General features: G+C 38.5%; 1 protein-coding gene across 1 annotated transcript in view; it reads left to right on the forward strand.

Annotated features, from left to right (window-relative positions):
• The window catches only part of TENM1 (teneurin transmembrane protein 1), a 537,663-nt gene that overhangs the window by 39,411 nt on the left and 483,318 nt on the right, over positions 1–14,934 (forward strand). The gene's annotated exons all lie outside the window — the stretch shown is intronic.

The raw sequence follows: 14,934 nt of genomic DNA on the forward strand, positions 1-14,934 counted from the left end.
TGAATTTCCATTGTGAAATTTCATCTGTTGCTCGTGTGCTGTCCATGAGATGTGGATGTGTGTCAGCTCCCAGAGAGCTGCAGCTCTGCTTGTGCTGCTGGGAGCTAGGGGGCCTTGGTTATCCTAATGGGGGCACGCAGATGAGCTTCTTGTAGACACTGGGTGCTTGGTATTTGCACTTTTTGTCAAATTTAACCTTCAAACAACTCACATGTGAACAGAAGGATCTTAGTACGATGTCCTTTTTTGAGATAACATTGATGAAAATATTGTTGTGTTTTCACCCAAGTACTTCTGCAAATCATTCTAAGGATAAAAGCACAGACCCTAAACTTACAATAAAAGAGTGATTAAGCTGTCTCTTCAGCAAAGTCTTGGTCTTATTGGGATTTATTTATGTATTTCTAAATGTTGATGTTAAGTGGGCCTTGACTGTGCTCAGAAAGAATGGCTGCACATTCCCCGGCCTCCCAAGGCAGTTCAGAACAGAGACCACCTCATTTCACACAACGTTGGCTGCATCCTTGCTGCAGTAGTGTACTAGTTTATTTATTCTTACCTTAATCTGTCAACCTTCACACTTACATCAACATTTGGGATCCTCCCTATAAAATTCAATGATTGATAAAGCTTCTCAAGGGGGCTCAAAGGCTGAAGTACTTAAAGAGTTTTTAATGTAGTTGAAAGCAATGATGTATAAAACCTGGGGGAGGAGGGGAGGTTTGCAGAGTGACAGGTATGATTAACCTATTTTGATACATTGGGTATTTTGGTTTTTGTTTGTTTTTTAATAATAAAATGAAGATAGAATAACTAAGTAACTGAAATAAGGGAGTTCAATCAACTACAAAGAGTTAAGAGCCTGAAAGCAGAAGGGGGAAGCAGTCTAATGGTAACTAGTGTTATGAGTTAAGCTCTGAGAAAGCACCAAGCTAAGGAAACTTTCCTGTCTCCTTTACTCCCCAGTTCTGCCACATAATTTTGTGCAGCCTTCTGCTTCTCTCTCTTTAATTAACCATAACTGTTTATAAACATAAAAATATCCCCACCTTCCCAAACGTAATGAATTTATTTGGGGGAAAAAAAAAATTGTTCAATTATTAAAAATATGGAAGTTCTACCTAAGCAACTGAAACAAAGTTATCTGCTGGCTGGATGAGATGGTTAAGAAGTGTATTCCATTTTGGATTAAAACATCAGATTGCAGTCTTTCTTGCAGTTCAATCCCTCTCTTTCAATTGGCTCTTTTACCTCCAGTCCATCCTTAAAGCTGGTTGTAACTGACCCCCACCCCTGTTTTTCTAAGGACAGCAATGTCTTCCTATATTCCCTGAAATTTGCAATTTTAATATTTTTTTTCCACTGGAGTAGGGAGGAGCACACTGTCATCTGGAGTTGTATGATAGATAATATCTTGACAATAATCTCTTAAACAGAAAGGACTTTCTGCCTTGAATATGTTCTGTAATAGTATTTTTTTTTTTTAATGGAGAATATGATCCTTGAAATAGGCAGGAACATGAACATTAAGATTTTTTTTTTTATAAGTAAAATGAAAGACCTTAGGTTTTATTTAGAGGGCAGCAGAGAGAGTACTGCTAGGGAACTTTGACCAGGCTTGTGATGCACTTTTGTGGTCCTCAGCTGAACACCCTAGGTTCCAGACTGCCTTGAAACACTCTGTGGAGGATTATTTTCGTGCTTTTTTTTTTTTTTAAACAACCTCAAGTTTATAATTTTGGCTTGCATCTAGGATTCCGCTGTATTTCATCAAATCTCGAATGCCTGGTGTGTTAGGGAGCCTTCTATTGACATGTAAACATCCTAAGTATGGTTCCAGTCTGTAAAACCCTGAAGTTTGGGAAATAACTCATTGATGAGCTCTCCAGGACACCTATGTGCAGTGAGTGGCCTGGAGCTTGGCTCAGGGTTACACAGCACCAGAGCTGCTCGCTGATGTCACATTTGGTCTCAGAGACCACTGAGAAAAAGTCGTGTTGGGCTGTTGTGGCACCTGAACACCAGGTTCTCAGACAGCAGTGAAGGCATGTGTCACTAGTCTTTCCCTCTTTGTTTCCCAAGTAATTTTAAAGTAAGTTAGCTATTCTCACTTGGCGCCAAGGCATTTCCCACTCCAGGTTTCTCTCATGGAGATGAGTTTCTTCATATTTTTTCATCTCTTGATCCTCTCTGAAGTTAGAACAAAATACCTTTACAAAAAGGACTCAAACTAATAGCAAATGCTGTGGATTCTTCTGAATAAAATATTTTTCGTACAGCTTTTTGCTTTGCAACCCACGATGATATTGGAGTACATAACCTTTTGTACCTTATTTTCAGCTATAAAAATTGGATGAAATTGCGGTTCTGGGCTTTCATTGTCTTTTCCAGGATGGTTTCTTTGACTAAAAGTCATCTGTAGAATGAGCATAAACATCTGTCAGTTAAAAAAAAAAAAAAACAACAAAAAAACCATAAAGCAAAATCAGCTTCTAACCCCCAGAAGTTCTTTTCTGGGCTTGGTAGATTAATGTGAGCACTGACCCATGCAGCTGGTGGTTGAGACTCTATAGCGTGCTGGGGTGAGAGTCTGTTCACGTTTCAAAGTAACACAATTTCTGATCATAGCTCTGTTGCTAAGGGATCTCTCATATTTCTCATCTTTCTTTTTTTCTGTCAGATTCAAAGAGCAACAGGAAAAAATGTTACCATTGTCTGCACGTTGCCTGCTCATGGTGGAGAGCTGCAAATGAGTTACAAAAGCAAGCAAAACTTTAAATAGACAACACAATAGGTAGCTCATTTCCTACACTGAGGTTATGGTCAAGAAATTATTAGTAGTCGCAGGTATCTTCCAGATATCATCCCTTCTCTGTAAATCAGTACATTTGAGGTTTGGGCTTTATGCTAAAAGAAACTAATTCACTGGCATGTTTCTGCCTAAAAAAACCACCTGCTTCTTGTTTTTTTTCTGTTCTGGTAGTGTGGCTGATTGAATGGAAAATTAGTCCTGAAAGAGTACATTTCATTTTCTAAGACAACTGACTCAGTCCTTAGTTGGGCATGAACTGGGTTAGGAACTTAGAGACAACAGCAGAACTGGCTTAGATGAAACAACATCTGTAGAAATAGTAGGGTTCCCAAATGCCACTAGGGTTTTAAATTTAAAAAATAAAAGAAAATAGTCATCTTTTGTGCTTCATTGACCATATAAATAATCTGAGAAAACAAGCAAAATTCTTAATTCCATTTGCGTGAACGCACACGTTACATATGAGATCCCCAGAAGGCTGATGGAAGGGAAAGGGAGACTTCACGCAGAGAAGAGTGCAAGCCAGGGGCTGGCACAGGGCTGCCTTCTGCCATTCTCTCAAGGATTATATGAACTGGGACATTGCAACCAAAATAACATCATGAAAAAGTAGTGTTAAAATCTTGTACTGCAAAAGGAGTTTAATTCTTGATCTCACATTAAGTTAGCACGTTAATAATTTACTTGAGTCTTAGTAGCCTTTCAGTTGTAGGCCACTAATGACAAGCTTGCTTTCTAATGCTCAGCGCCTGCTGCGCAAGTGGTACTTTCAACAAAATACATTTGCTGCAGGCTTTTTGACATGACTTCACACTGAGATAAACACAATTAACAGGAGCTATTTAAAATTCCTTTCTCTTGCGCTTGTTTATTAACTGTCCTTTAAGATTTATTTTTGTTACTAATTTTAAAGGACATGTAACAATTTTGATAGCATAGTGAGGATATGCAAGGTAAATATTTCACTGTTGAGAAGTGCCTGGGTCATCTTCTGACTGTAATAGCATATTCCTATATACAGGCTTATGGATGATCACACTGGTTTTTCTTTTAACTTGCTCTGCAGTCAAATGTATTGTAGCAGCAAATGTAAAATGAGCCAAAAGAAATGCAGGCAGAATAGCTTACACAGAATAAAAATTTCATTAGAAAGTATTTCCAGTGAATCCTATTTAGTATAAGAAGTCTTATCTTTTCTATATGTCACATGAAAATGGTTTTTAATAAAAATAGTGTTGCAAAGAATGGCTATGGGGGGAAGGGAGGTGAGGGATTATGCTGAATATTCATAGCGTGTAGTGCATGTGAGTGCATGGAGACCTTTTAGAACAAATACTTTTTCTTAGGTTAAGCTAGTTCAGAATATTGTTGATAATCTTCTTTACGTCCTTCCAGGCAGCCTGTGCAAGGCAATTCTGGAATTAAAAAAAAAAAAAGTTGGCCTTATTGAGGGCCAACCCCCACAGCCTCATTAAAATCGGAGAAAAGCCTCCAGTTGACTTTGGTGGGAACTGGAGCTTCTACATAGAGTGCCCTTTTGAACAGGTAAAGTGAGAAGAATATGAGCCTCAAAAAGACAGACCTCTGCTAAAGCCCTAAGGGCAAAGCTGTCGTAAGTCAATTTTGTTCTCTCCTGTCCAGGCTGGCACCTCTGCTGTCTGACTGGAACATCTCTACTTACATTCATCTGTTTTTATAGGAGTTGGTCTTAATGTATACCTCTCATGACAGTGTGACAGGAAGGCTGCTCCTTGCATCTTCCTCCTGCTGTGTACCTGGGCAAGAAACAACTGCATCTGATTTTTAGTGATGGATTTTGTAATGGATTTGAAGGAGGCAGGGAACTGACTGGATAATAGGCAGATCTTTGCCTTTATAAATTAGCATAAACTTTTTAGTAGGTTGAATGCAGTAAATATTATATATTTACTTATCACAGTGTTTCTATCTAGTGAATCTTGCGGCTATTTATTCTGATAAAGACCATGCATGAATACAAGTAAAATGCAAAGTCTGATAAATGAAATAATTGTTCAGCTGACTGTGGGGTGGCTGTGTATGGCGCATAGGAAGGTACGTCTGGGTGTCAGCCTGATTCCCTCATCTTTGCTGCTGAGACTGAACCCCTGGAGAGAGGAGCTTGTTCTAATGCTGAGTACAAAAAACACTTGTTCTGGAGATTGTGCAGCATGGCAGCAGGGTTGGCAGGATGTGGGAGGTCTGTCTGGAATCAGGAGGCTTTTAGCAGTAAGTCCTGTGTACAGCAGGGTCTATTGGGATGAATGAAGCTATGAAGTGTGCATCCATGGTGCTTCATTTCAGAGACCACATCCATAGCTCTCACAGCTTTTCTGGTTGCTTCCATGCCAGTGGCAGCACCCCAAATCATGCTTTTCAAAATAGGCTTTCAGGACAACACACATTTCCTGGTAAATCAGACCAAGCTGTTTTGTGCCCATAATAAAGCACGGGTGACAGATGGTTGCATTGGCTTTGCTTTGATATTCTCTCTGGTGCTATTTGCCATAGGAGAGATTGTTGGCATTGATTTTGGACTGTCCCAGTCAGATCTGATGCTAAGGGAATGAGGAAGGAGTATCTTAATGGTGGAAGCCACTGAAAATTGTTGGAGTAGAGAGAGAGATCTGAAGGATAGGATATCCCACCTTCCTTCATTGCATGGAAAAAGAGGGAATTTGATCCATGTCCAAACACTTTCATTTGTTCTACAGCAGTTTCTTCCAGCTGGAAATCCATGAACTGTCTTTATCTGGGTTGCAAATGCTGAGTCCTCACTGCTATGAAATAACCTTCACCTAAAGCTAATCCCTGGCTTGCACCCCAAAAATACCGGAAAGCATCTTTGCTTGTGTCAGTGCATCCATCTAGCTTCTTGAAAGTGGAAAAAAAGTATACAGTTAAGACATCTTAACTAGTGGATAGTGTCATTTTTTGGTCATTTTTAGTGATCTGATTCTGGTGGATCTTTGATAAAGTACAGTACCTGGGGGCATTTATTCTAGTGACTTTAAATATGTACTCCTGATATCTGCAGTTTCTATTGCACTGTTGTGATGACACTAGAGAGCTGTAGCCTTTGCCTGTGTTTTTGTTTGGAGAGCATCCAGATTTAAGCAGAAAGGTCCTTTTAATGGGGATTAATTGTTATAACCAAAATGCTTTAGAGTGTTATATAACTATCAGAACCAGTGATTTCTTTAAGAGATCTGGATTTGCTGTAGTTAGGCTGCTCTCATTTGAACCCACATGCCTGGGATGTCTGTTACCTTTAAATATTTATAGCTTTGAAGGTTCACCATGTCTGTAATAAGCACAGGGGAAAATAAATACATTATGCAAAGGGTGATTAGTTTTTATCACATAGTCTTCTACAGGGCAGCTGTTTATTTTCAGTGTTCATTTTCTTGGATCAGTCAGGTAGACAGCTGTTCTTTTAGGGCATTTTTGTTAATTTAAGTAACTCCTTTGAATTGCAAATCTACCACCAAATTCACTTCTAAAAATTCAGCCTCAAGCTCATAATTATATCATCAAAAAAATCTTTAGATCACTAATTCAAAAATATCTACTTGTCAGATATTTCAAACAAATGCAAAGCATACACACTGTAAATCAGCCAATACATCAATGTCTATATGAAGCTGAATATAAAATGCCCAGGTCTGCCAGGTTTCTCAAAAAGTATAATATACATTATGTACATTCCCTCAAGGCCACAGCCAGCTTGAAATACTGTCTTGTTGTGTATGTGACTTCATAAACACCTGTTAATATCAATAGGCTTTTGCAAAGATAGAAATATGATAAACGGGCAGCCTGTAATTTATCTTTTCATTTTTAAAATTGCTTTGGATTACTGCCTGAATCCAGAGGACTGAGGAGTTATAGGACAGGAAGGAGAGGGAGCAGTGCAGACAAGGCTGACGTTTATCAAATCATACAGGAGCAGGTCTTTTTATGTTTTGGAAACTATCATGAACAATTGCAGTACAGGAGCTCTGTCCCTACAGTGCAGTCAGCCGTGCAGTCCTCAGTCTTGTTACATCCTTGTTGAAGTCAGTTTATAACTATTCAGATTGGCATTTTGCATTCAGGCTCTCGAGCCATGCTATAAATGTTTGTGCTCCTTTGATTTCTTGTGAAAAGATAGATCCCGGTAACCAGAGTTTTATGAGGGCATTCCCAAATGTTACATTTAAATGAAAATTCTTTGTATTGTAAAATGCTCAGCTACAGAAAATGTAACCTTACTGCTCCAGTAGATGAATTTTACTCAGCGAATCGGAGCATTTATTTTGAAGCTGTCATCAGATATTTATTGGCTGTCAGAATTATTTTAGACCAATCTGTGATGCGCTAATGCAAAGCAAAATTTCTTTTATTTCACTGTGAATGAGAATTTCTTTTCAATTATGAGTTTATTACCGAGCTGCTTAATATTCAAAAAAAGCCCCAGCTAGAGTGTCCATTCCCAGCTGAGCCAAGCTGGGGAGGCATAGTCTGTGTATGAGGGATGTAGCTGTTCTTTCCTTCTGTTTGTACAGCTCCTGAAGAGACTGACCAAGATTACAGATTCTTCATGCCTTCTAACAGCTGTACTATCTTTAGATCAGCAAGGCTACCTTGATGCAGCAACTACGTGGCCACATACGACAAATTAATTTCCAAAAATCTCTGAGGGATGAGGCCAGCTTGGCATGATTAACAGACCAGAAATATTGTGCAGCTGTTGTTTGAGGACCTTATTTATTTATTTGTTTATTTACCAATCAGACAGTCTTGGAGTTGCTCTCAAGCGACCTGGATGGAAAAAATTCCTTGAGGTCTTAATGCCAGGAGAGGGAATGTAGTTTTTGTGTTTGCTTCTCTCTTCCTTTCACATGCCGAGTGTGGATGTTGATGGGCATATAGCTACATGAAGCACAGAATAGCATTTGACGTACTTTCACCATTTTCATCCATGGTGGAGTCAATTGCATGGCTTTTGCATTATGTGAAAAGCACAACTTTGCTTTCATTCTATGAAGGCGGTGTCTTTAGGAAGGGTAAAAGTTTGAGTTTGGGTAGAGTTCTTGGTGTAATTCTAGCTGTGGCAGATATAATGTTAATAAGTGAAGTGGGAGGGACCAAACCAATTTCTGCGTTGGTGGGAGGTGTTCTTGGTAAGGTTTTGGCAATGCCTGGAATGTCCGTTCAGCAGAAGCATGCATTGGAGCAGAAAACACTTTTGGTTTGCAATTGTCATTCAAAGCCACTGCTTTCAATTTTTTCTTTCTTCCATTGGAATTGTAGATGTTGTCAGGAAAATCAGTACAGTCTAAAAAGCAAAATAAGAGATCTGATAAAAATAAAAAATGGAATCTAGGAAAATTGGGAAAGAACTAAGCTTTTAATTTGTGGAATTTCATTTCTCCTAACTAACTCATTAGTTAATGAGCCATGTGTGTTTGTTAGGATTGGAAAGTTTTGACAAAAAAAAAACACCCAAAAACAAACAAACAAAAAAAAAAACAACAAAAAAAAACCCCTCATTTGGATACTTACCCTTAATAAGATATGTTAAAGCACTCAAAGTTTTAGTTCTGAAATATCTGGCACGGCTGAACAAAGTTTAGTGAAGATATTACTATGATGTAAGTACATCTGGCATTATACTAAATCAGTAGAATGTAGTACCCATAGTCAGTTGTAGAATCATGAGTGCTAATAATCTAATTAATTAATATGCTAATTGGCTAGATAAAAAGGAGTATAAAAAGAATGCAATAAAGAGCTTGTATTTTTCTGTTTTGCTGTGTAAACACAGCTCCCTGCAATAACTTAATGAGGAACCATTCAAAGGAACAAAACTAACAACAAATGAATTAGAAGCTTAACTAAGTAATTACATGATAATGCTGGGACCCTTTTGGTAGGGACCAGCACAACTATGTGTTTAGATTGCCAGAACAGCCAATAACACTGAGTGAGTCAAGTAAGTAATAAAATCTATTTATCTGATGGATATATATATTTTTAAGAAACAACCTAAGCAAAATTTGAATTATATTGTTACTGTCGATAACAGTTTTTTATTGACAGTAATGAGATTGAAAAATATTTATATGGTAGAAGTATGTAAACACTTTGCAGGGAGGAGGGCACAGATAGAGGAAAAAAAGAGCAGCCCTCTTTGAGTCTAATTAGGACAGAAAGCAGGCTTTCACTCAGCTTTTAGTTTGTTAATAAAAATGGGATTATTGTTCAAAAACCAAATATTATGTTTGTTCAGAAATGGGCATCCTGATCTTAAGAGTCTGTTCCAAGGGCTTCAGAAGTTGGTTTTCCATCTAGGCTGGAAAGCCAATAGAAAATCCTAACATGGTGACATAAAGAGGAAAGACAATGTAGGCCTTAAACCAAGTCCACAAATCTATTATGGACTAAAATAGCAGCTAGAAGATTTCAGCACTAATTAAGGAAGTTGTTTAAAGGGAGGGGATGCCTGAGAATAATAGTGTAGCAAAGCAGGAGTTCATGGATAAGAAAAATGCCTTCAGAGGTTTGACTGCTTTATTGGCATTAGATTTGTTGTCTGTAAACATCTTTCCTCAACTGGAAAACACCAGTATTTGGAGTTTTCACTGCTGTCAGGAAACTGCATATTTTAGGCTTGTCAAAACTGTGACACCCTGCACATCAGAGAAAGCAATTTGAACACTGTACATTCTCTGCTGGCATCGATGCTTGATAAAGACAGAGACTATCTACTAATTGCTGTAGTCTGTTACTAATGGGCTTGATATTAATATAAAAGCAATATTATAGCTAATTTCAAAAGATAAACCTCCAAGGGGAAGCATCAAGTGAATCTTCTGTTTTCTTCTGTATGTGGATACCCCGTCTGTGAAGGCATTTACCCTGCCCGAGGCAGGGGGGTTGAAACTAGATGGTCTTTGAGGTCCTTTTTGACCCAGGCCATTCTATGATTCTATAATTCTATGAATTCAACATTACAAAACAAAATACATGCATGTACAGTGACACACACAGTCTCACCTAGTAGGTACTAAACGGAAGCTAGGCACTGGTTTGTAGAAGCAGTAAGTAAAACTGAGAGTAAATAACATCCAGTATCCTGCTGTAGAATTTGTTGTACAAGGACATAGCAATTTCTCATGACTTTATGATTTTTGGTTATCAGTATTCCACATCATAATATCATGTAGTGCACTGGGAGTTGAAGAGTTAATGCTCCAGTTCCGGGCCCTTCTCCAGAAGAGAAGAACTACATATCCCAGAGGACTCTGTGTTCAGAGAGCAGATATAACACCTGGCAATGTGATGAGACCTTCCCTTTTTTTTGGCTCTCCTCCCTGCTGCTCATCCTGACCACATAAATCGCCTCAGCATTAGTGTAAGGCCTGCAGCTTTCAGATACTCTCTCATTATATTTGATTTATTAGTTTCAATTCTAACTACATTGTATTATAGTGTGTTATCTTGCATTCCGATACCATATTTAGTAAATTAGTTTGTTGCTTCTCAGGTCGTTGCTGCAGGTCGTTTTGGAGCCCATCTCTCTACCCTTTTTCTCTTATCCCCTTTTCCGAAGGTGCCGATCTTGGATCCCTCCACCCCGCTAGTCACAGAGCTGGGATGAACCAGCCCATAAACTGTTGACACAATTCAAAGTAAAGCACCTGGGACCTGTGATTCTATTTAAACCTTATTGCATGTTTTGTATTGAGGCACAGTAGGAATCATCCATTCATTATATCTCGGTACAGATAATACCAGATGCAATTGCAGGAAGTTCTTAAAAAATCTGAGTGTGACACCATTCCCCTCAAAGGGAAAGAATCTCCATCCTGCCCTCAATGACTTCAGTCAGAGCAAGGATGAGTTCTAAGGGGCAGAATTTTTCCCAAGAGTTTGGATTATTTGGGTTTATAGTTGCCACCTGATGATCTGCTTCTAAAAGCTGGTGCAATACTACCCATTGAGTCTTCAAGCTTGCACATCCTGGGAAAACCTTGAACCCTGCTAAAGTAATGTGGAGTGTTAGCTGACAGTAGCTGAACATAAGACAGCAGTGGACCCAGGTAACCAAGAAGGCCGATGGCATTTCTTGTATCAGAAAAAGTGCAGTCAGCAGGAGCAGTGAAGTGATTGTCCCCCTGTTCTCTGCCCTGGTGAGGCTGCACCTTGAGTATTGTGTTCAGTTTTGGGCCCCTCACTACAAGAAAGACATCAAGTCCCTGGAGCGTGTCCAGGGAAGGGCAGTGGAACTGTGAGTGGTCTGGAGCACAAGATTGATAGGGAGCGGCTGAGGGAGCTGGGACTGTTTAGTCTGGAGAAGAGGTGGCTTAGAGACCTCATTGCTCTCTACAGTGATCTGAAAGGAGGCTGTGGTTAACTGGGGTTCAGTCTCTTCTGGTGGGTGACTTCTGATAAGACAAGAGATAATGGCCTCAAATTGAGCCAGAGGAGGTTCAGATTAGGTATTAGGAAAAAATTCTTTTCAGAAAGAGTAGTGAGGCATTGGAATGGAATGCCCAGAGCCATGGTAGAGTCACCATTGTCTGAGGCGTTCAGGAAAAGATTCAGTGTGGCATTGCCAGACATGGTTAGTGCATGGGTGCATGGGGGTGGGTTGATGGTTGGACTGGATGATCTTGAAGGCTTTCTCAGCCTTCACAAAAGTGGAACAAGCTCTGAAGCTTACGAAACAATATATTTAATAAAATACAACCACTTAAAGGACAGCATTAGTTTAAAATTTTTATTGTTAAATTTGTATGTTACAAATCTCAATAGCTTTGAATAAACTCGGACTTCTACTACACAACTGTGTTAAGATGGCCCAAATGTGGTATCAGACAGAAACCAGCCTAGAGAAGATTTCTTCTCTACTAAATAAAATATGTTCTAAATTCTGTCTTTTATTTTTTCTGGAGTTTGTATCTTAATCATCATTTGTCTTCAGTATGATTTCAGTTGCACTTATGAATAACTGGCATGACTTAGGTGAAAGATCTCTTGTACCCAGCAGTGGTTAAAGTTAGAGCTGTCTTTTTTGAAATGTTTTCTTTTATGGGCTTTTAATCATACCCCAAGGACATGTCAGGTTCTCTCTCTTCTTCTTTTGTGTATATTCTTATACAAACACATGCTGTGGAGGAGATGCCAATGTTTCTTCTCTAGTTACAATCAAAGCGTATGTTCACTATGGAAAGGTAGACTTAGAAGAAATTTAGTATTATATTATGTAAGAATTTAGTAAAGTGTGGCCCTCTTTTGATACTAAAAACTTAGTTGTAAAATAAGAGCAAATTGGCATGTACAACTGCTAGAGCTGTTGGACATGCTGGTAGTAAATCAAGCAAAATGTTTTTATTCACTAAATAAATATTGAGTTTGTTAGTCAGATGGAGTTCATTTCTCTCTCTTAAAGTTATCTTTATGATAATTCTGTGAATTAATTTGAAGGCTAATGGGAGGTTTTTTACTTTGTACTTCACCATTTTATTGAATTTTCTCTGCCCGAAGCATCAATTAATATATTTGCAGTTAAACTATTCAAAAGTTTTGTTATTTTGTTGTTGTTCCATTGTTGTTCTCATAGATCACACCTAGAGCATTCTTTGTTCTCATACAGCACAACCTGAATGCCCCAGGGGCTCACACATTTCCAGAGGCAGTCTAACTGCCACTCTGTCCTTCCTTTACTGCTCTAGCAAAGATATTGTCCTTTTTTGGTTCTGGCGGGCTTGGCTACAAAACAATAATGAAAGCTATTGCGATGGTTGTTGTTTTAGTATTTATTATTTTTATAGCTCCATAGGCAAATAAATACATTTTAAAAATTAGGCAGAGACTTTGTCCGTGGATCTCATTTAGAAAACCAGGCTCTGAAATTGCCTCCTGTGAAATGTTAATAATGCCTCTGAATGGCTAGGTATTGAATGGCTGACTTTAATGTTTCTTTTTACTAAGAGGAGCAAAGCTGCTCAGAAAGCTTGCAGTTTGTAAGACGTTTGTGAAATGTACATAGAAGAGTCCATACTTGTATTTAAAATTATTTCTTAATGGAGAAGTGAAGAAGTGATGTTTGGACTGAAAATTGTTTTCAGGAGGAAATATCTCCCTTTCCCCGTCAAGCTCTTGTTTCTGAGCTTAAGGAGAATAAGAAGTCTTATAAACCTCTAAAAATGTTTAAGGCTAAATTTCTGGTGTGGAACATCAATTGCTTGCTACATATGGAACATTAGAAATCTACAAGTGTGTCGTTACGTGAAGAGTAGTGGAACTTTTACTGTAAACGTGATGGTCTAGATTACCTCTGTTTTGGTTCCATCTCTGTTCAGGTTAAAATTCATTCCCAGTGCTCATGACAGTTTTCATCTAGTACAAATATCACCTGACTTTGCACCTAATAAAGCAATAACATCTATCTCTCCCATTGTTATTTAGCAGGGTGAGGAAAGGTTGACCTACCTCGGCAGTTGAAAAGACCTTGATAACCAAGGAATGACCAGAAATACTGTAGAGTGTAATGCAGAGACTAATATGAATGACTGTGCTCAGATTTGCTTAACCATGTGTCATCAGTTGTGCTTGGTTTACATTGGCTTCTACACAGCATCTTTGGTGTATCTGTATTATTGTCTGCATCTGCTTCATTTCTGAGAGGACGTAATGGGGCAGATAACACGGAGATATCTAGTCTTGTCCTTGCAGGTTCTGTGAGCATGGAACCTAATCTCTATGCTATGCAATGAAACTGCAGCTACTTTTGATCCCAAGCAGCTCACTGAGCAGGCTGTCACATCTGCATTGTGTTGTTTTTGGCCAGTCAATTCTGTGAGATGCTAGACTGCTGTACTCTAGGTAATCTGACTGTGGACTAAAGTTTGCTTTAGTGTGCACTGATGTGGATTTGAGTCCTGGGTAGAATTGAGAAAGAAGAATGTTATTTATAAGGTTTCTCAAAAACTGGTCTACTAGAAATTTGGAGCTTGGCTTTCCATTTCTCTTACCTTTGTTTTGACCAGATACTCCTTCTTTGTCTGAAGAAATGCTCTCAGTGGATTGTCTATAGAAATGTTTCAGCAAATTCATTCTCTAGAAAAAGTTTAGTGAAAAATAAAAAAATCCCACTTGTTCCAGATGTAAGCATCAATTTAGACTTTAAAACCCTTCTGGCTGTCTGCAGGCCTCAATTAACAAATAATAACAAATAGATGCACTATTCATCCAAACTATCATTATGAAAGGAGTTCTTGGAATTATATGACCACACGGCAGCACCATACACCACTTTCTGCATAGGCTTTAGATATATTTACCGCACTGAGTAGCAGCACTATGTGCAATTAAACACACGTAATGATTACCAGTTGCCTATTAAAAAATGTCTTTTTAATTCCAGTGGCCTAGTGTGACTAAGGTCACGGTACATAAAGTTGCTTTTAATCCCAAGTTAAGTTTACATACACTTACTGTCCATAAAGGCCAAAGAAAGAAATGAAACAACCTCCTCTCCTGATGTGCCTTTGAGATTCTAGAAAATGTCAGCTCTTGTGGCTAGATTAGCTACATGTACAAATTACTGCTGGTCCACTGAAGGAATTGGATCAGTGCCAGTTACTATCTGTAAGAATGTGGCCCAAGGTCTTTTAAAACAGAAAGTGAAATTCTCAGAAAATGTTTAAAGGTGTTCTATGATGCATCTGGGATTTTTTGTCGTGTATCCCTAAGGAGAAATTATAAATGCAAGAATGTCTGGTTTGCAGAAATAACCGAGTTATTCATACAATGAGTTGTTTTGTTTTGTTATTTGGTTACTGCTTGCCCAGTACTACAATACATAACCTCTGACTCGCTAAAAATATTGCTTTTATGATTTACTTTTATGGAGTTATTTATGTTTAGAGACTTGGCCAGTTTCAAGAGGAATGAAATATCTTTCACTACCTTTTGTCTTGAAGCTTGAATTGTTTAGCATTATGTCTTGGTTGCATTTGAGTCATATTGCTCTATAATGGTTGTACTCTGTCAAGCATTCATGGGGCAAAGAGTGTGCTACAGCAGCATAAGAAAATAGTACTAAGAATGTT

This window comes from Lagopus muta, chromosome 13 (assembly GCF_023343835.1).
Source record: "Lagopus muta isolate bLagMut1 chromosome 13, bLagMut1 primary, whole genome shotgun sequence".
Classification (NCBI taxonomy): domain Eukaryota; kingdom Metazoa; phylum Chordata; class Aves; order Galliformes; family Phasianidae; genus Lagopus; species Lagopus muta.